This window comes from Hoplias malabaricus, chromosome 18 (assembly GCF_029633855.1).
Source record: "Hoplias malabaricus isolate fHopMal1 chromosome 18, fHopMal1.hap1, whole genome shotgun sequence".
Taxonomy (NCBI): domain Eukaryota; kingdom Metazoa; phylum Chordata; class Actinopteri; order Characiformes; family Erythrinidae; genus Hoplias; species Hoplias malabaricus.
Window position 1 is genome coordinate 106,560 of NC_089817.1, and position 23,467 is coordinate 130,026.

A 23,467-nucleotide genomic window follows, 5' to 3' on the forward strand; every position below is an offset into this window, starting at 1 on the left:
CATGAAATTTACAGTTATTAATTTTATGCAGCACAGCATGTCCCTATATCTTAGCTTTGGGATGTGGTAGGGCAAAAATTACCACACCACTGTCTTCGTCAGGACCTCTCTGACACACGGTGTGGGTTTGAAGAAGAGCTGAGGAGGTCACATATTTCACCCAAAAAAAAACTAAGGGGTACCCCTTTGTGTTTTTTTAGACTAAATTTTTGACCATCTCAGATTTCTTCCAAACTCACGATGTTGATTAGGCAGGTCCTGACTTACACAAAGGTGTGATTATTTTCAGCCTATCTCATCCCAAAGCTGAGATATGAGGACAAACTTAACTGGGATTTTCTCTCAATAGGTTTATTGGTGTTGAATATATTGGAATTAAATTTATGAGCTTTTTATACGTCCAATAAAGCAAAATACAGATGCAATGTAGGATATATTGGACTGACTAGGCTTTTCTGATCGCACCCTTCTACTCATGTGTTTACCTAGCTTCACTGGAAGTAGGAATCCCATCATGAAATTTACAGTTATTAATTTTATGCAGCACAGCATGTCCCTATATCTTAGCTTTGGGATGTGGTAGGGCAAAAATTACCACACCACTGTCTTCGTCAGGACCTCTCTGACACATGGTGTGGGTTTGAAGAAGAGCTGAGGAGGTCACATTTTTAACCAAAAAAAACACTAAGTGTGTTTTTTTTAACCCTTTGTGTGTTTTTAGACTAAATTTTTGACCATCTCAGATTTCTTCCAAACTCACGATGTTGATTAGGCAGGTCCTGACTTACACAAAGGTGTGATTATTTTCAGCCTATCTCATCCCAAAGCTGAGATATGAGGACAAACTTAACTGGGATTTTCTCTCAATAGGTTTATTGGTGTTGAATATATTGGAATTTAATTTATGAGCTTTTTATACGTCCAATAAAGCAAAATACAGATGCAATGTAGGATATATTGGACTGACTAGGCTTTTCTGATCGCACCCTTCTACTCATGTGTTTACCTATCTTCACTGGAAGTAGGAATCCCATCATGAAATTTACAGTTATACATTTTATGCAGCACAACATGTCCCTATATCTTAGCTTTGGGATGTGGTAGGGCAACAATTACCACACCACTGTCTTCGTCAGGACCTCTCTGACACACGGTGTGGGTTTGAAGAAGAGCTGAGGAGGTCACATATTTCACCCAAGAAAACACTAAGGGGTACCCCTTTGTGTTTTTTTAGACTAAATTTTTGACCATCTCAGATTTCTTCCAAACTCACGATGTTGATTAGGCAGGTCCTGACTTACACAAAGGTGTGATTATATTTAGCCTATCTCATCCCAAAGCTGAGATATGAGGACTAACTTAACTGGGATTTTCTCTCAATAGGTTTATTGGTGTTGAATATATTGGAATTAAATTTATGAGCTTGTTATACGTCCAATAAAGCAAAATACAGATGCAATGTAGGATATATTGGACTGACTAGGCTTTTCTGATCGCACCCTTCTACTCATGTGTTTACCTAGCTTCACTGGAAGTAGGAATCCCATCATGAAATTTACAGTTATTAATTTTATGCAGCACAGCATGTCCCTATATCTTAGCTTTGGGATGTGGTAGGACAAAAATTACCACACCACTGTCTTCGTCAGGACCTCCCTGACACACGGTGTGGGTTTGAACAAGATCTGAGGAGGTCACATATTTCACCCAAAAAAAACCACTAAGGGGTACCCCTTTGTGTTTTTTCAGACTAACTTTTTGACCATCTCAGATTTCTTCCAAACTCACGGTGTTGATTAGGCAGGTCCTGACTTACACAAAGGTGTGATTATTTTTAGCCTATCTCATCCCAAAGCTGAGATATGAGGACAAACTTAACTGGGATTTTCTCTCAATAGGTTTATTGGTGTTGAATATATTGGAATTAAATTTATGAGCTTTTTATACGTCCAATAAAGCAAAATACAGATGCAATGTAGGATATATTGGACTGACTAGGCTTTTCTGATCGCACCCTTCTACTCATGTGTTTACCTAGCTTCACTGGAAGTAGGAATCCCATCATGAAATTTACAGTTATTAATTTTATGCAGCACAGCATGTCCCTATATCTTAGCTTTGGGATGTGGTAGGGCAACAATTACCACACCACTGTCTTCGTCAGGACCTCTCTGACACACGGTGTGGGATTGAAGAAGAGCTGAGGAGGTCACATATTTCACCCAAGAAAACACTAAGGGGTACCCCTTTGTGTTTTTTTAGACTAAATTTTTGACCATCTCAGATTTCTTCCAAACTAACGATGTTGATTAGGCAGGTCCTGACTTACACAAAGGTGTGATTATTTTTAGCCTATCTCATCCCAAAGCTGAGATATGAGGACTAACTTAACTGGGATTTTCTCTCAATAGGTTTATTGGTGTTGAATATATTGGAATTAAATTTATGAGCTTGTTATACGTCCAATAAAGCAAAATACAGATGCAATGTAGGATATATTGGACTGACTAGGTTTTTCTGATCGCACCCTTCTACTCATGTGTTTACCTAGCTTCACTGGAAGTAGGAATCCCATCATGAAATTTACAGTTATTAATTTTATGCAGCACAGCATGTCCCTATATCTTATCTTTGGGATGTGTTAGGGCAAAAATTACCACACCACTGTCTTCGTCAGGACCTCTCTGACACACGGTGTGGGATTGAAGAAGAGCTGAGGAGGTCACATATTTCACCCAAAAAAACACTAAGGGGTACCCCTTTGTGTTTTTTTAGATTAAATTTTTGACCGTCTCAGATTTCTTCCAAACTCACGATGTTGATTAGTCAGGTCCTGACCTACACAAAGGTGTGATTATTTTCAGCCTATCACATCTCAAAGCTGAGATATGAGGACAAACTTAACTGGGATTTTCTCTCAATAGGTTTATTGGTGTTGAATATATTGGAATTAAATTTATGAGCTTTTTATACGTCCAATAAAGCAAAATACAGATGCAATGTAGGATATATTGGACTGACTAGGCTTTTCTGATCGCACCCTTCTACTCATGTGTTTACCTAGCTTCACTGGAAGTAGGAATCCCATCATGAAATTTACAGTTATTAATTTTATGCAGCACAGCATGTCCCTATATCTTAGCTTTGGGATGTGGTAGGGCAAAAATTACCACACCATTGTCTTCGTCAGGACCTCTCTGACACACGGTGTGGGTTTGAAGAAGAGCTGAGGAGGTCACATATTTCACCCAAAAAAAAACTAAGGGGTACCCCTTTGTGTTTTTTTAGACTAAATTTTTGACCATCTCAGATTTCTTCCAAACTCACGATGTTGATTAGGCAGGTCCTGACTTACACAAAGGTGTGATTATTTTTAGCCTATCTCATCCCAAAGCTGAGATATGAGGACTAACTTAACTGGGATTTTCTCTCAATAGGTTTATTGGTGTTGAATATATTGGAATTAAATTTATGAGCTTTTTATACGTCCAATAAAGCAAAATACAGATGCAATGTAGGATATATTGGACTGACTAGGCTTTTCTGATCGCACCCTTCTACTCATGTGTTTACCTAGCTTCACTGGAAGTAGGAATCCCATCATGAAATTTACAGTTATTAATTTTATGCAGCACAGCATGTCCCTATATCTTAGCTTTGGGATGTGGTAGGGCAAAAATTACCACACCACTGTCTTCGTCAGGACCTCTCTGACACACGGTGTGGGATTGAAGAAGAGCTGAGGAGGTCACATATTTCACCCAAAAAAACACTAAGGGGTACCCCTTTGTGTTTTTTTAGATTAAATTTTTGACCGTCTCAGATTTCTTCCAAACTCACGATGTTGATTAGTCAGGTCCTGACCTACACAAAGGTGTGATTATTTTCAGCCTATCACATCTCAAAGCTGAGATATGAGGACAAACTTAACTGGGATTTTCTCTCAATAGGTTTATTGGTGTTGAATATATTGGAATTAAATTTATGAGCTTGTTATACGTCCAATAAAGCAAAATACAGATGCAATGTAGGATATATTGGACTGACTAGGCTTTTCTGATCGCACCCTTCTACTCATGTGTTTACCTAGCTTCACTGGAAGTAGGAATCCCATCATGAAATTTACAGTTTTTAATTTTATGCAGCACAGCATGTCCCTATATCTTAGCTTTGGGATGTGGTAGGACAAAAATTACCACACCACTGTCGTCGTCAGGACCTCCCTGACACACGGTGTGGGTTTGAACAAGATCTGAAGAGGTCACATATTTCACCCAAAAAAAAACACTAAGGGGTACCCCTTTGTGTTTTTTCAGACTAAATTTTTGACCATCTCAGATTTCTTCCAAACTCACGATGTTGATTAGGCAGGTCCTGACTTACACAAAGGTGTGATTATTTTTAGCCTATCTCATCCCAAAGCTGAGATATGAGGACTAACTTAACTGGGATTTTCTCTCAATAGGTTTATTGGTGTTGAATATATTGGAATTAAATTTATGAGCTTTTTATACGTCCAATAAAGCAAAATACAGATGCAATGTAGGATATATTGGACTGACTAGGCTTTTCTGATCGCACCCTTCTACTCATGTGTTTACCTAGCTTCACTGGAAGTAGGAATCCCATCATGAAATTTACAGTTATTAATTTTATGCAGCACAGCATGTCCCTATATCTTAGCTTTGGGATGTGGTAGGGCAACAATTACCACACCACTGTCTTCGTCAGGACCTCTCTGACACACGGTGTGGGATTGAAGAAGAGCTGAGGAGGTCACATATTTCACCCAAGAAAACACTAAGGGGTACCCCTTTGTGTTTTTTTAGACTAAATTTTTGACCATCTCAGATTTCTTCCAAACTAACGATGTTGATTAGGCAGGTCCTGACTTACACAAAGGTGTGATTATTTTTAGCCTATCTCATCCCAAAGCTGAGATATGAGGACTAACTTAACTGGGATTTTCTCTCAATAGGTTTATTGGTGTTGAATATATTGGAATTAAATTTATGAGCTTTTTATACGTCCAATAAAGCAAAATACAGATGCAATGTAGGATATATTGGACTGACTAGGCTTTTCTGATCGCACCCTTCTACTCATGTGTTTACCTAGCTTCACTGGAAGTAGGAATCCCATCATGAAATTTACAGTTATTAATTTTATGCAGCACAGCATGTCCCTATATCTTAGCTTTGGGATGTGGTAGGGCAAAAATTACCACACCATTGTCTTCGTCAGGACCTCTCTGACACACGGTGTGGGTTTGAAGAAGAGCTGAGGAGGTCACATATTTCACCCAAAAAAAAAACTAAGGGGTACCCCTTTGTGTTTTTTTAGATTAAATTTTTGACCGTCTCAGATTTCTTCCAAACTCACGATGTTGATTAGTCAGGTCCTGACCTACACAAAGGTGTGATTATTTTCAGCCTATCACATCTCAAAGCTGAGATATGAGGACAAACTTAACTGGGATTTTCTCTCAATAGGTTTATTGGTGTTGAATATATTGGAATTAAATTTATGAGCTTGTTATACGTCCAATAAAGCAAAATACAGATGCAATGTAGGATATATTGGACTGACTAGGCTTTTCTGATCGCACCCTTCTACTCATGTGTTTACCTAGCTTCACTGGAAGTAGGAATCCCATCATGAAATTTACAGTTATTAATTTTATGCAGCACAGCATGTCCCTATATCTTAGCTTTGGGATGTGGTAGGACAAAAATTACCACACCACTGTCTTCGTCAGGACCTCCCTGACACACGGTGTGGGTTTGAACAAGATCTGAAGAGGTCACATATTTCACCCAAAAAAAACACTGAGGGGTACCCCTTTGTGTTCTTTCAGACTAAATTTTTGACCATCTCAGATTTCTTCCAAACTCACGATGTTGATTAGGCAGGTCCTGACTTACACAAAGGTGTGATTATTTTTAGCCTATCTCATCCCAAAGCTGAGATATGAGGACAAACTTAACTGGGATTTTCTCTCAATAGGTTTATTGGTGTTGAATATATTGGAATTAAATTTATGAGCTTTTTATACATCCAATAAAGCAAAATACAGATGCAATGTAGGATATATTGGACTGACTAGGCTTTTCTGATCGCACCCTTCTACTCATGTGTTTACCTAGCTTCACTGGAAGTAGGAATCCCATCATGAAATTTACAGTTATTAATTTTATGCAGCACAGCATGTCCCTATATCTTAGCTTTGGGATGTGGTAGGGCAAAAATTACCACACCACTGTCTTCGTCAGGACCTCTCTGACACACGGTGTGGGTTTGAAGAAGAGCTGAGGAGGTCACATATTTCACCCAAAAAAAAACTAAGGGGTACCCCTTTGTGTTTTTTTAGACTAAATTTTTGACCATCTCAGATTTCTTCCAAACTCACGATGTTGATTAGGCAGGTCCTGACTTACACAAAGGTGTGATTATTTTCAGCCTATCTCATCCCAAAGCTGAGATATGAGGACAAACTTAACTGGGATTTTCTCTCAATAGGTTTATTGGTGTTGAATATATTGGAATTAAATTTATGAGCTTTTTATACGTCCAATAAAGCAAAATACAGATGCAATGTAGGATATATTGGACTGACTAGGCTTTTCTGATCGCACCCTTCTACTCATGTGTTTACCTAGCTTCACTGGAAGTAGGAATCCCATCATGAAATTTACAGTTATTAATTTTATGCAGCACAGCATGTCCCTATATCTTAGCTTTGGGATGTGGTAGGGCAAAAATTACCACACCACTGTCTTCGTCAGGACCTCTCTGACACATGGTGTGGGTTTGAAGAAGAGCTGAGGAGGTCACATTTTTAACCAAAAAAAACACTAAGTGTGTTTTTTTTAACCCTTTGTGTGTTTTTAGACTAAATTTTTGACCATCTCAGATTTCTTCCAAACTCACGATGTTGATTAGGCAGGTCCTGACTTACACAAAGGTGTGATTATTTTCAGCCTATCTCATCCCAAAGCTGAGATATGAGGACAAACTTAACTGGGATTTTCTCTCAATAGGTTTATTGGTGTTGAATATATTGGAATTTAATTTATGAGCTTTTTATACGTCCAATAAAGCAAAATACAGATGCAATGTAGGATATATTGGACTGACTAGGCTTTTCTGATCGCACCCTTCTACTCATGTGTTTACCTATCTTCACTGGAAGTAGGAATCCCATCATGAAATTTACAGTTATACATTTTATGCAGCACAACATGTCCCTATATCTTAGCTTTGGGATGTGGTAGGGCAACAATTACCACACCACTGTCTTCGTCAGGACCTCTCTGACACACGGTGTGGGTTTGAAGAAGAGCTGAGGAGGTCACATATTTCACCCAAGAAAACACTAAGGGGTACCCCTTTGTGTTTTTTTAGACTAAATTTTTGACCATCTCAGATTTCTTCCAAACTCACGATGTTGATTAGGCAGGTCCTGACTTACACAAAGGTGTGATTATATTTAGCCTATCTCATCCCAAAGCTGAGATATGAGGACTAACTTAACTGGGATTTTCTCTCAATAGGTTTATTGGTGTTGAATATATTGGAATTAAATTTATGAGCTTGTTATACGTCCAATAAAGCAAAATACAGATGCAATGTAGGATATATTGGACTGACTAGGCTTTTCTGATCGCACCCTTCTACTCATGTGTTTACCTAGCTTCACTGGAAGTAGGAATCCCATCATGAAATTTACAGTTATTAATTTTATGCAGCACAGCATGTCCCTATATCTTAGCTTTGGGATGTGGTAGGGCAACAATTACCACACCACTGTCTTCGTCAGGACCTCTCTGACACACGGTGTGGGTTTGAAGAAGAGCTGAGGAGGTCACATATTTCACCCAAGAAAACACTAAGGGGTACCCCTTTGTGTTTTTTTAGACTAAATTTTTGACCATCTCAGATTTCTTCCAAACTAACGATGTTGATTAGGCAGGTCCTGACTTACACAAAGGTGTGATTATTTTTAGCCTATCTCATCCCAAAGCTGAGATATGAGGACTAACTTAACTGGGATTTTCTCTCAATAGGTTTATTGGTGTTGAATATATTGGAATTAAATTTATGAGCTTGTTATACGTCCAATAAAGCAAAATACAGATGCAATGTAGGATATATTGGACTGACTAGGTTTTTCTGATCGCACCCTTCTACTCATGTGTTTACCTAGCTTCACTGGAAGTAGGAATCCCATCATGAAATTTACAGTTATTAATTTTATGAAGCACAGCATGTCCCTATATCTTAGCTTTGGGATGTGGTAGGACAAAAATTACCACACCACTGTCTTCGTCAGGACCTCCCTGACACACGGTGTGGGTTTGAACAAGATCTGAAGAGGTCACATATTTCACCCAAAAAAACACTAAGGGGTACCCCTTTGTGTTTTTTCAGACTAAATTTTTGACCGTCTCAGATTTCTTCCAAACTCACGATGTTGATTAGGCAGGTCCTGACTTACACAAAGGTGTGATTATTTTTAGCCTATCTCATCCCAAAGCTGAGATATGAGGACAAACTTAACTGGGATTTTCTCTCAATAGGTTTATTGGTGTTGAATATATTGGAATTAAATTTATGAGCTTTTTATACGTCCAATAAAGCAAAATACAGATGCAATGTAGGATATATTGGACTGACTAGGCTTTTCTGATCGCACCCTTCTACTCATGTGTTTACCTAGCTTCACTGGAAGTAGGAATCCCATCATGAAATTTACAGTTATTAATTTTATGCAGCACAGCATGTCCCTATATCTTAGCTTTGGGATGTGGTAGGACAAAAATTACCACACCACTGTCTTCGTCAGGACCTCTCTGACACATGGTGTGGGTTTGAAGAAGAGCTGAGGAGGTCACATTTTTAACCAAAAAAAACACTAAGGGGTACCCCTTTGTGTGTTTTTAGACTAAATTTTTGACCATCTCAGATTTCTTCCAAACTCACGATGTTGATTATGCAGGTCCTGACTTACACAAAGGTGTGATTATTTTCAGCCTATCTCATCCCAAAGCTGAGATATGAGGACAAACTTAACTGGGATTTTCTCTCAATAGGTTTATTGGTGTTGAATATATTGGAATTAAATTTATGAGCTTGTTATACGTCCAATAAAGCAAAATACAGATGCAATGTAGGATATATTGGACTGACTAGGCTTTTCTGATCGCACCCTTCTACTCATGTGTTTACCTAGCTTCACTGGAAGTAGGAATCCCATCATGAAATTTACAGTTATACATTTTATGCAGCACAACATGTCCCTATATCTTAGCTTTGGGATGTGGTAGGGCAACAATTACCACACCACTGTCTTCGTCAGGACCTCTCTGACACATGGTGTGGGTTTGAAGAAGAGCTGAGGAGGTCACATTTTTAATCAAAAAAAACCACTAAGGGGTACCCCTTTGTGTTTTTTTAGACTAAATTTTTGACCATCTCAGATTTCTTCCAAACTCACGATGTTGATTAGGCAGGTCCTGACTTACACAAAGGTGTGATTATTTTCAGCCTATCTCATCCCAAAGCTGAGATATGAGGACAAACTTAACTGGGATTTTCTCTCAATAGGTTTATTGGTGTTGAATATATTGGAATTAAATTTATGAGCTTGTTATACGTCCAATAAAGCAAAATACAGATGCAATGTAGGATATATTGGACTGACTAGGCTTTTCTGATCGCACCCTTCTACTCATGTGTTTACCTAGCTTCACTGGAAGTAGGAATCCCATCATGAATTTTACAGTTATTAATTTTATGCAGCACAGCATGTCCCTATATCTTAGCTTTGGGATGTGGTAGGACAAAAATTACCACACCACTGTCTTCGTCAGGACCTCCCTGACACACGGTGTGGGTTTGAACAAGATTTGAAGAGGTCACATATTTCACCCAAGAAAACACTAAGGGGTACCCCTTTGTGTTTTTTCAGACTAAATTTTTGACCATCTCAGATTTCTTCCAAACTCACGATGTTGATTAGGCAGGTCCTGACTTACACAAAGGTGTGATTATTTTTAGCCTATCTCATCCCAAAGCTGAGATATGAGGACAAACTTAACTGGGATTTTCTCTCAATAGGTTTATTGGTGTTGAATATATTGGAATTAAATTTATGAGCTTTTTATACGTCCAATAAAGCAAAATACAGATGCAATGTAGGATATATTGGACTGACAAGGCTTTTCTGATCGCACCCTTCTACTCATGTGTTTACCTAGCTTCACTGGAAGTAGGAATCCCATCATGAAATTTACAGTTATACATTTTATGCAGCACAACTATCCCTATATCTTAGCTTTGGGATGTGGTAGGGCAACAATTACCACACCACTGTCTTCGTCAGGACCTCTCTGACACACGATGTGGGTTTGAAGAAGAGCTGAGGAGGTCACATATTTCACCCAAAAAAACACTAAGGGGTACCCCTTTGTGTTTTTTTAGATTAAATTTTTGACCGTCTCAGATTTCTTCCAAACTCACGATGTTGATTAGTCAGTTCCTGACCTACACAAAGGTGTGATTATTTTCAGCCTATCACATCTCAAAGCTGAGATATGAGGACAAACTTAACTGGGATTTTCTCTCAATAGGTTTATTGGTGTTGAATATATTGGAATTTAATTTATGAGCTTTTTATACGTCCAATAAAGCAAAATACAGATGCAATGTAGGATATATTGGACTGACTAGGCTTTTCTGATCGCACCCTTCTACTCATGTGTTTACCTAGCTTCACTGGAAGTAGGAATCCCATCATGAAATTTACAGTTATTAATTTTATGAAGCACAGCATGTCCCTATATCTTAGCTTTGGGATGTGGTAGGACAAAAATTACCACACCACTGTCTTCGTCAGGACCTCCCTGACACACGGTGTGGGTTTGAACAAGATCTGAAGAGGTCACATATTTCACCCAAAAAAACACTAAGGGGTACCCCTTTGTGTTTTTTCAGACTAAATTTTTGACCGTCTCAGATTTCTTCCAAACTCACGATGTTGATTAGGCAGGTCCTGACTTACACAAAGGTGTGATTATTTTCAGCCTATCACATCTCAAAGCTGAGATATGAGGACAAACTTAACTGGGATTTTCTCTCAATAGGTTTATTGGTGTTGAATATATTGGAATTTAATTTATGAGCTTTTTATACGTCCAATAAAGCAAAATACAGATGCAATGTAGGATATATTGGACTGACAAGGCTTTTCTGATCGCACCCTTCTACTCATGTGTTTACCTAGCTTCACTGGAAGTAGGAATCCCATCATGAAATTTACAGTTATACATTTTATGCAGCACAGCATGTCCCTATATCTTAGCTTTGGGATGTGGTAGGGCAACAATTACCACACCACTGTCTTCGTCAGGACCTCTCTGACACACGATGTGGGTTTGAAGAAGAGCTGAGGAGGTCACATATTTCACCCAAAAAAACACTAAGGGGTACCCCTTTGTGTTTTTTTGATTAAATTTTTGACCGTCTCAGATTTCTTCCAAACTCACGATGTTGATTAGTCAGGTCCTGACCTACACAAAGGTGTGATTATTTTCAGCCTATCACATCTCAAAGCTGAGATATGAGGACAAACTTAACTGGGATTTTCTCTCAATAGGTTTATTGGTGTTGAATATATTGGAATTTAATTTATGAGCTTTTTATACGTCCAATAAAGCAAAATACAGATGCAATGTAGGATATATTGGACTGACTAGGCTTTTCTGATCGCACCCTTCTACTCATGTGTTTACCTAGCTTCACTGGAAGTAGGAATCCCATCATGAAATTTACAGTTATACATTTTATGCAGCACAACATGTCCCTATATCTTAGCTTTGGGATGTGGTAGGGCAACAATTACCACACCACTGTCTTCGTCAGGACCTCCCTGACACACGGTGTGGATTTGAAGAAGATCTGAAGAGGTCACATATTTCACCCAAAAAAACACTAAGGGGTACCCCTTTGTGTTTTTTCAGACTAAATTTTTGACCGTCTCAGATTTCTTCCAAACTCACGATGTTGATTAGGCAGGTCCTGACTTACACAAAGGTGTGATTATTTTTAGCCTATCTCATCCCAAAGCTGAGATATGAGGACAAACTTAACTGGGATTTTCTCTCAATAGGTTTATTGGTGTTGAATATATTGGAATTAAATTTATGAGCTTTTTATACGTCCAATAAAGCAAAACACAGATGCAATGTAGGATATATTGGACTGACTAGGCTTTTCTGATCGCACCCTTCTACTCATGTGTTTACCTAGCTTCACTGGAAGTAGGAATCCCATCATGAAATTTACAGTTATACATTTTATGCAGCACAACATGTCCCTATATCTTAGCTTTGGGATGTGGTAGGGCAACAATTACCACACCACTGTCTTCGTCAGGACCTCTCTGACACATGGTGTGGGTTTGAAGAAGAGCTGAGGAGGTCACATTTTTAACCAAAAAAAACACTAAGGGGTACCCCTTTGTGTTTTTTTAGACTAAATTTTTGACCATCTCAGATTTCTTCCAAACTCACGATGTTGATTAGGCAGGTCCTGACTTGCACAAAGGTGTGATTATTTTCAGCCTATCTCATCCCAAAGCTGAGATATGAGGACAAACTTAACTGGGATTTTCTCTCAATAGGTTTATTGGTGTTGAATATATTGGAATTAAATTTATGAGCTTGTTATACGTCCAATAAAGCAAAATACAGATGCAATGTAGGATATATTGGACTGACTAGGCTTTTCTGATCGCACCCTTCTACTCATGTGTTTACCTAGCTTCACTGGAAGTAGGAATCCCATCATGAAATTTACAGTTATTAATTTTATGCAGCACAGCATGTCCCTATATCTTAGCTTTGGGATGTGGTAGGACAAAAATTACCACACCAATGTCTTCGTCAGGACCTCTCTGACACATGGTGTGGGTTTGAAGAAGAGCTGAGGAGGTCACATTTTTAACCAAAAAAAACACTAAGTGTGTTTTTTTTAACCCTTTGTGTGTTTTTAGACTAAATTTTTGACCATCTCAGATTTCTTCCAAACTCACGATGTTGATTAGGCAGGTCCTGACTTACACAAAGGTGTGATTATTTTCAGCCTATCTCATCCCAAAGCTGAGATATGAGGACAAACTTAACTGGGATTTTCTCTCAATAGGTTTATTGGTGTTGAATATATTGGAATTTAATTTATGAGCTTTTTATACGTCCAATAAAGCAAAATACAGATGCAATGTAGGATATATTGGACTGACTAGGCTTTTCTGATCGCACCCTTCTACTCATGTGTTTACCTATCTTCACTGGAAGTAGGAATCCCATCATGAAATTTACAGTTATACATTTTATGCAGCACAACATGTCCCTATATCTTAGCTTTGGGATGTGGTAGGGCAACAATTACCACACCACTGTCTTCGTCAGGACCTCTCTGACACACGGTGTGGGTTTGAAGAAGAGCTGAGGAGGTCACATATTTCACCCAAGAAAACACTAAGGGGTACCCCTTTGTGTTTTTTTAGACTAAATTTTTGACCATCTCAGATTTCTTCCAAACTCACGATGTTGATTAGGCAGGTCCTGACTTACACAAAGGTGTGATTATATTTAGCCTATCTCATCCCAAAGCTGAGATATGAGGACTAACTTAACTGGGATTTTCTCTCAATAGGTTTATTGGTGTTGAATATATTGGAATTAAATTTATGAGCTTGTTATACGTCCAATAAAGCAAAATACAGATGCAATGTAGGATATATTGGACTGACTAGGTTTTTCTGATCGCACCCTTCTACTCATGTGTTTACCTAGCTTCACTGGAAGTAGGAATCCCATCATGAAATTTACAGTTATTAATTTTATGAAGCACAGCATGTCCCTATATCTTAGCTTTGGGATGTGGTAGGACAAAAATTACCACACCACTGTCTTCGTCAGGACCTCCCTGACACACGGTGTGGGTTTGAACAAGATCTGAAGAGGTCACATATTTCACCCAAAAAAACACTAAGGGGTACCCCTTTGTGTTTTTTCAGACTAAATTTTTGACCGTCTCAGATTTCTTCCAAACTCACGATGTTGATTAGGCAGGTCCTGACTTACACAAAGGTGTGATTATTTTTAGCCTATCTCATCCCAAAGCTGAGATATGAGGACAAACTTAACTGGGATTTTCTCTCAATAGGTTTATTGGTGTTGAATATATTGGAATTAAATTTATGAGCTTTTTATACGTCCAATAAAGCAAAATACAGATGCAATGTAGGATATATTGGACTGACTAGGCTTTTCTGATCGCACCCTTCTACTCATGTGTTTACCTAGCTTCACTGGAAGTAGGAATCCCATCATGAAATTTACAGTTATTAATTTTATGAAGCACAGCATGTCCCTATATCTTAGCTTTGGGATGTGGTAGGACAAAAATTACCACACCACTGTCTTCGTCAGGACCTCCCTGACACACGGTGTGGGTTTGAACAAGATCTGAAGAGGTCACATATTTCACCCAAAAAAACACTAAGGGGTACCCCTTTGTGTTTTTTCAGACTAAATTTTTGACCGTCTCAGATTTCTTCCAAACTCACGATGTTGATTAGGCAGGTCCTGACTTACACATAGGTGTGATTATTTTTAGCCTATCTCATCCCAAAGCTGAGATATGAGGACAAACTTAACTGGGATTTTCTCTCAATAGGTTTATTGGTGTTGAATATATTGGAATTAAATTTATGAGCTTTTTATACGTCCAATAAAGCAAAATACAGATGCAATGTAGGATATATTGGACTGACTAGGCTTTTCTGATCGCACCCTTCTACTCATGTGTTTACCTAGCTTCACTGGAAGTAGGAATCCCATCATGAAATTTACAGTTATACATTTTATGCAGCACAACATGTCCCTATATCTTAGCTTTGGGATGTGGTAGGGCAACAATTACCACACCACTGTCTTCGTCAGGACCTCTCTGACACATGGTGTGGGTTTGAAGAAGAGCTGAGGAGGTCACATTTTTAATCAAAAAAAACCACTAAGGGGTACCCCTTTGTGTTTTTTTAGACTAAATTTTTGACCATCTCAGATTTCTTCCAAACTCACGATGTTGATTAGGCAGGTCCTGACTTACACAAAGGTGTGATTATTTTCAGCCTATCTCATCCCAAAGCTGAGATATGAGGACAAACTTAACTGGGATTTTCTCTCAATAGGTTTATTGGTGTTGAATATATTGGAATTAAATTTATGAGCTTGTTATACGTCCAATAAAGCAAAATACAGATGCAATGTAGGATATATTGGACTGACTAGGCTTTTCTGATCGCACCCTTCTACTCATGTGTTTACCTAGCTTCACTGGAAGTAGGAATCCCATCATGAATTTTACAGTTATTAATTTTATGCAGCACAGCATGTCCCTATATCTTAGCTTTGGGATGTGGTAGGACAAAAATTACCACACCACTGTCTTCGTCAGGACCTCCCTGACACACGGTGTGGGTTTGAACAAGATTTGAAGAGGTCACATATTTCACCCAAAAAAACACTAAGGGGTACCCCTTTGTGTTTTTTCAGACTAAATTTTTGACCATCTCAGATTTCTTCCAAACTCACGATGTTGATTAGGCAGGTCCTGACTTACACAAAGGTGTGATTATTTTTAGCCCATCTCATCCCAAAGCTGAGATATGAGGACAAACTTAACTGGGATTTTCTCTCAATAGGTTTATTGGTGTTGAATATATTGGAATTAAATTTATGAGCTTTTTATACGTCCAATAAAGCAAAATACAGATGCAATGTAGGATATATTGGACTGACAAGGCTTTTCTGATCGCACCCTTCTACTCATGTGTTTACCTAGCTTCACTGGAAGTAGGAATCCCATCATGAAATTTACAGTTATACATTTTATGCAGCACAACTATCCCTATATCTTAGCTTTGGGATGTGGTAGGGCAACAATTACCACACCACTGTCTTCGTCAGGACCTCTCTGACACACGATGTGGGTTTGAAGAAGAGCTGAGGAGGTCACATATTTCACCCAAAAAAACACTAAGGGGTACCCCTTTGTGTTTTTTTAGATTAAATTTTTGACCGTCTCAGATTTCTTCCAAACTCACGATGTTGATTAGTCAGTTCCTGACCTACACAAAGGTGTGATTATTTTCAGCCTATCACATCTTAAAGCTGAGATATGAGGACAAACTTAACTGGGATTTTCTCTCAATAGGTTTATTGGTGTTGAATATATTGGAATTTAATTTATGAGCTTTTTATACGTCCAATAAAGCAAAATACAGATGCAATGTAGGATATATTGGACTGACTAGGCTTTTCTGATCGCACCCTTCTACTCATGTGTTTACCTAGCTTCACTGGAAGTAGGAATCCCATCATGAAATTTACAGTTATTAATTTTATGCAGCACAGCATGTCCCTATATCTTAGCTTTGGGATGTGGTAGGGCAACAATTACCACACCACTGTCTTCGTCAGGACCTCTCTGACACACGATGTGGGTTTGAAGAAGAGCTGAGGAGGTCACATATTTCACCCAAGAAAACACTAAGGGGTACCCCTTTGTGTTTTTTTAGACTAAATTTTTGACCATCTCAGATTTCTTCCAAACTAACGATGTTGATTAGGCAGGTCCTGACTTACACAAAGGTGTGATTATTTTTAGCCTATCTCATCCCAAAGCTGAGATATGAGGACTAACTTAACTGGGATTTTCTCTCAATAGGTTTATTGGTGTTGAATATATTGGAATTAAATTTATGAGCTTGTTATACGTCCAATAAAGCAAAATACAGATGCAATGTAGGATATATTGGACTGACTAGGTTTTTCTGATCGCACCCTTCTACTCATGTGTTTACCTAGCTTCACTGGAAGTAGGAATCCCATCATGAAATTTACAGTTATTAATTTTATGAAGCACAGCATGTCCCTATATCTTAGCTTTGGGATGTGGTAGGACAAAAATTACCACACCACTGTCTTCGTCAGGACCTCCCTGACACACGGTGTGGGTTTGAACAAGATCTGAAGAGGTCACATATTTCACCCAAAAAAACACTAAGGGGTACCCCTTTGTGTTTTTTCAGACTAAATTTTTGACCGTCTCAGATTTCTTCCAAACTCACGATGTTGATTAGGCAGGTCCTGACTTACACAAAGGTGTGATTATTTTCAGCCTATCACATCTCAAAGCTGAGATATGAGGACAAACTTAACTGGGATTTTCTCTCAATAGGTTTATTGGTGTTGAATATATTGGAATTTAATTTATGAGCTTTTTATACGTCCAATAAAGCAAAATACAGATGCAATGTAGGATATATTGGACTGACAAGGCTTTTCTGATCGCACCCTTCTACTCATGTGTTTACCTAGCTTCACTGGAAGTAGGAATCCCATCATGAAATTTACAGTTATACATTTTATGCAGCACAGCATGTCCCTATATCTTAGCTTTGGGATGTGGTAGGGCAACAATTACCACACCACTGTCTTCGTCAGGACCTCTCTGACACACGATGTGGGTTTGAAGAAGAGCTGAGGAGGTCACATATTTCACCCAAAAAAACACTAAGGGGTACCCCTTTGTGTTTTTTTAGATTAAATTTTTGACCGTCTCAGATTTCTTCCAAACTCACGATGTTGATTAGTCAGGTCCTGACCTACACAAAGGTGTGATTATTTTCAGCCTATCTCATCCCAAAGCTGAGATATGAGGACAAACTTAACTGGGATTTTCTCTCAATAGGTTTATTGGTGTTGAATATATTGGAATTAAATTTATGAGCTTGTTATACGTCCAATAAAGCAAAATACAGATGCAATGTAGGATATATTGGACTGACTAGGCTTTTCTGATCGCACCCTTCTACTCATGTGTTTACCTAGCTTCACTGGAAGTAGGAATCCCATCATGAATTTTACAGTTATTAATTTTATGCAGCACAGCATGTCCCTATATCTTAGCTTTGGGATGTGGTAGGACAAAAATTACCACACCACTGTCTTCGTCAGGACCTCCCTGACACACGGTGTGGGTTTGAACAAGATTTGAAGAGGTCACATATTTCACCCAAAAAAACACTAAGGGGTACCCCTTTGTGTTTTTTCAGACTAAATTTTTGACCATCTCAGATTTCTTCCAAACTCACGATGTTGATTAGGCAGGTCCTGACTTACACAAAGGTGTGATTATTTTTAGCCCATCTCATCCCAAAGCTGAGATATGAGGACAAACTTAACTGGGATTTTCTCTCAATAGGTTTATTGGTGTTGAATATATTGGAATTAAATTTATGAGCTTTTTATACGTCCAATAAAGCAAAATACAGATGCAATGTAGGATATATTGGACTGACAAGGCTTTTCTGATCGCACCCTTCTACTCATGTGTTTACCTAGCTTCACTGGAAGTAGGAATCCCATCATGAAATTTACAGTTATACATTTTATGCAGCACAACTATCCCTATATCTTAGCTTTGGGATGTGGTAGGGCAACAATTACCACACCACTGTCTTCGTCAGGACCTCTCTGACACACGATGTGGGTTTGAAGAAGAGCTGAGGAGGTCACATATTTCACCCAAAAAAACACTAAGGGGTACCCCTTTGTGTTTTTTTAGATTAAATTTTTGACCGTCTCAGATTTCTTCCAAACTCACGATGTTGATTAGTCAGTTCCTGACCTACACAAAGGTGTGATTATTTTCAGCCTATCACATCTTAAAGCTGAGATATGAGGACAAACTTAACTGGGATTTTCTCTCAATAGGTTTATTGGTGTTGAATATATTGGAATTTAATTTATGAGCTTTTTATACGTCCAATAAAGCAAAATACAGATGCAATGTAGGATATATTGGACTGACTAGGCTTTTCTGATCGCACCCTTCTACTCATGTGTTTACCTAGCTTCACTGGAAGTAGGAATCCCATCATGAAATTTACAGTTATTAATTTTATGCAGCACAGCATGTCCCTATATCTTAGCTTTGGGATGTGGTAGGGCAACAATTACCACACCACTGTCTTCGTCAGGACCTCTCTGACACACGATGTGGGTTTGAAGAAGAGCTGAGGAGGTCACATATTTCACCCAAGAAAACACTAAGGGGTACCCCTTTGTGTTTTTTTAGACTAAATTTTTGACCATCTCAGATTTCTTCCAAACTAACGATGTTGATTAGGCAGGTCCTGACTTACACAAAGGTGTGATTATTTTTAGCCTATCTCATCCCAAAGCTGAGATATGAGGACTAACTTAACTGGGATTTTCTCTCAATAGGTTTATTGGTGTTGAATATATTGGAATTAAATTTATGAGCTTGTTATACGTCCAATAAAGCAAAATACAGATGCAATGTAGGATATATTGGACTGACTAGGTTTTTCTGATCGCACCCTTCTACTCATGTGTTTACCTAGCTTCACTGGAAGTAGGAATCCCATCATGAAATTTACAGTTATTAATTTTATGAAGCACAGCATGTCCCTATATCTTAGCTTTGGGATGTGGTAGGACAAAAATTACCACACCACTGTCTTCGTCAGGACCTCCCTGACACACGGTGTGGGTTTGAACAAGATCTGAAGAGGTCACATATTTCACCCAAAAAAACACTAAGGGGTACCCCTTTGTGTTTTTTCAGACTAAATTTTTGACCGTCTCAGATTTCTTCCAAACTCACGATGTTGATTAGGCAGGTCCTGACTTACACAAAGGTGTGATTATTTTCAGCCTATCACATCTCAAAGCTGAGATATGAGGACAAACTTAACTGGGATTTTCTCTCAATAGGTTTATTGGTGTTGAATATATTGGAATTTAATTTATGAGCTTTTTATACGTCCAATAAAGCAAAATACAGATGCAATGTAGGATATATTGGACTGACAAGGCTTTTCTGATCGCACCCTTCTACTCATGTGTTTACCTAGCTTCACTGGAAGTAGGAATCCCATCATGAAATTTACAGTTATACATTTTATGCAGCACAGCATGTCCCTATATCTTAGCTTTGGGATGTGGTAGGGCAACAATTACCACACCACTGTCTTCGTCAGGACCTCTCTGACACACGATGTGGGTTTGAAGAAGAGCTGAGGAGGTCACATATTTCACCCAAAAAAACACTAAGGGGTACCCCTTTGTGTTTTTTTAGATTAAATTTTTGACCGTCTCAGATTTCTTCCAAACTCACGATGTTGATTAGTCAGGTCCTGACCTACACAAAGGTGTGATTATTTTCAGCCTATCACATCTCAAAGCTGAGATATGAGGACAAACTTAACTGGGATTTTCTCTCAATAGGTTTATTGGTGTTGAATGTATTGGAATTTAATTTATGAGCTTTTTATACGTCCAATAAAGCAAAATACAGATGCAATGTAGGATATATTGGACTGACTAGGCTTTTCTGATCGCACCCTTCTACTCATGTGTTTACCTAGCTTCACTGGAAGTAGGAATCCCATCATGAAATTTACAGTTATTAATTTTATGCAGCACAGCATGTCCCTATATCTTAGCTTTGGGATGTGGTAGGGCAACAATTACCACACCACTGTCTTCGTCAGGACCTCTCTGACACACGGTGTGGGTTTGAAGAAGAGCTGAGGAGGTCACATATTTCACCCAAGAAAACACTAAGGGGTACCCCTTTGTGTTTTTTTAGACTAAATTTTTGACCATCTCAGATTTCTTCCAAACTAACGATGTTGATTAGGCAGGTCCTGACTTACACAAAGGTGTGATTATTTTTAGCCTATCTCATCCCAAAGCTGAGATATGAGGACTAACTTAACTGGGATTTTCTCTCAATAGGTTTATTGGTGTTGAATATATTGGAATTAAATTTATGAGCTTGTTATACGTCCAATAAAGCAAAATACAGATGCAATGTAGGATATATTGGACTGACTAGGTTTTTCTGATCGCACCCTTCTACTCATGTGTTTACATTGCTTCACTGGAAGTAGGAATCCCATCATGAAATTTACAGTTATTAATTTTATGAAGCACAGCATGTCCCTATATTTTAGCTTTGGGATGTGGTAGGACAAAAATTACCACACCACTGTCTTCGTCAGGACCTCCCTGACACACGGTGTGGGTTTGAACAAGATCTGAAGAGGTCACATATTTCACCCAAAAAAACACTACCCCTTTGTGTTTTTTCAGACTAAATTTTTGACCGTCTCAGACATCTTCCAAACTCACGATGTTGATTAGGCAGGTCCTGACTTACACAAAGGTGTGATTATTTTTAGCCTATCTCATCCCAAAGCTGAGATATGAGGACAAACTTAACTGGGATTTTCTCTCAATAGGTTTATTGGTGTTGAATATATTGGAATTAAATTAATGAGCTTTTTATACATCCAATAAAGCAAAATACAGATGCAATGTAGGACATATTGGACTGACTAGGCTTTTCTGATCGCACCCTTCTACTCATGTGTTTACCTAGCTTCACTGGAAGTAGGAATCCCATCATGAAATTTACAGTTATACATTTTATGCAGCACAACATGTCCCTATATCTCAGCTCTGGGATGTGGTAGGGCAACAATTACCACACCACTGTCTTCGTCAGGACCTCCCTGACACACGGTGTGGGTTTGAAGAAGATCTGAAGAGGTCACATATTTCACCCAAAAAAACACTAAGGGGTACCCCTTTGTGTTTTTTCAGACTAAATTTTTGACCGTCTCAGATTTCTTCCAAACTCACGATGTTGATTAGGCAGGTCCTGACTTACACAAAGGTGTGATTATTTTTAGCCTATCTCATCCCAAAGCTGAGATATGAGGACAAACTTAACTGGGATTTTCTCTCAATAGGTTTATTGGTGTTGAATATATTGGAATTAAATTTATGAGCTTTTTATACGTCCAATAAAGCAAAATACAGATGCAATGTAGGATATATTGGACTGTCTAGGCTTTTCTGATCGCACCCTTCTACTCATGTGTTTACCTAGCTTCACTGGAAGTAGGAATCCCATCATGAAATTTACAGTTATACATTTTATGCAGCACAACATGTCCCTATATCTTAGCTTTGGGATGTGGTAGGGCAACAATTACCACACCACTGTCTTCGTCAGGACCTCTCTGACACATGGTGTGGGTTTGAAGAAGAGCTGAGGAGGTCACATTTTTAACCAAAAAAAAACACTAAGGGGTACCCCTTTGTGTTTTTTTAGACTAAATTTTTGACCATCTCAGATTTCTTCCAAACTCACGATGTTGATTAGGCAGGTCCTGACTTACACAAAGGTGTGATTATTTTCAGCCTATCTCATCCCAAAGCTGAGATATGAGGTCTAACGTAAGTGGGATTTTCTCTCAATAGGTTTATTTGTGTTGAATATATTGGAATTAAAATTATGAGCTTGTTATATGTCCAATAAAGCAAAGTACAGATGTAATGTAGGATATATTGGACTGACTAGGCTTTTCTGATCGCACCCTTCTACTCTTGTGTTTACCTAGCTTCACTGGAAGTAGGAATCCCATCATGAAATTTACAGTTCTACATTTTATGCAGCAAAACATGTCACTTTATCTCAGCTTTGGGATGTGGTAGGGCAACAATTACCACACCACTGTCTTTGGCAGGACCTCCCTGACACACGGTGTGGGTTTGAAGAAGATCTGAGGAGGTCACATATTTCACCCAGAAAAACACTAAGGGGTACCCCTTTGTGTTTTTTTAGACTAAATTTTTGACCGTCTCAGATTTCTTCCAAACTCACGATGTTGATTAAGCAGGTCCTGACTTACACAAAGGTGTGATTATTTTCAGCCTATCTCAACCCAAAGCTGAGATATGAGGTCTAACGTAAGTGGGATTTTCTCTCAATAGGTTTATTTGTGTTGAATATATTGGAATTAAAATTATGAGCTTGTTATACGTCCAATAAAGCAAAATACAGATGCAATGTAGGATATATTGGACTGACTAAGCTTTTCTGATCGCACCCTTCTACTCTTGTGTTTACCTAGCTTCACTGTAAGTAGGAATCCCATCATGAAATTTACAGTTATTAATTTTATGCAGCACAACATGTCACTTTTTCTCAGCTTTGGGATGTGCTGGGGCAACAATTACCACACCACTGTCTTCGTCAGGACCTCTCTGACACACGGTGTGGGTTTGAACAAGATCTGAAGTAGGTCACATATTTCACCCAAAAATACACTAAGGGGTACCCCTTTGTGTTTTTTCAGACTAAATGTTTGACCGTCTCAGATTTCTTCCAAACTCACGATGTTGATTAAGCAGGTCCTGACTTACACAGGGGTGTGATTATTTTCAGCCTATCTCATCCCAAAGCTGAGATATGAGGACAAACTTAACTAGGATTTTCTCTCAATAGGTTTATTGGT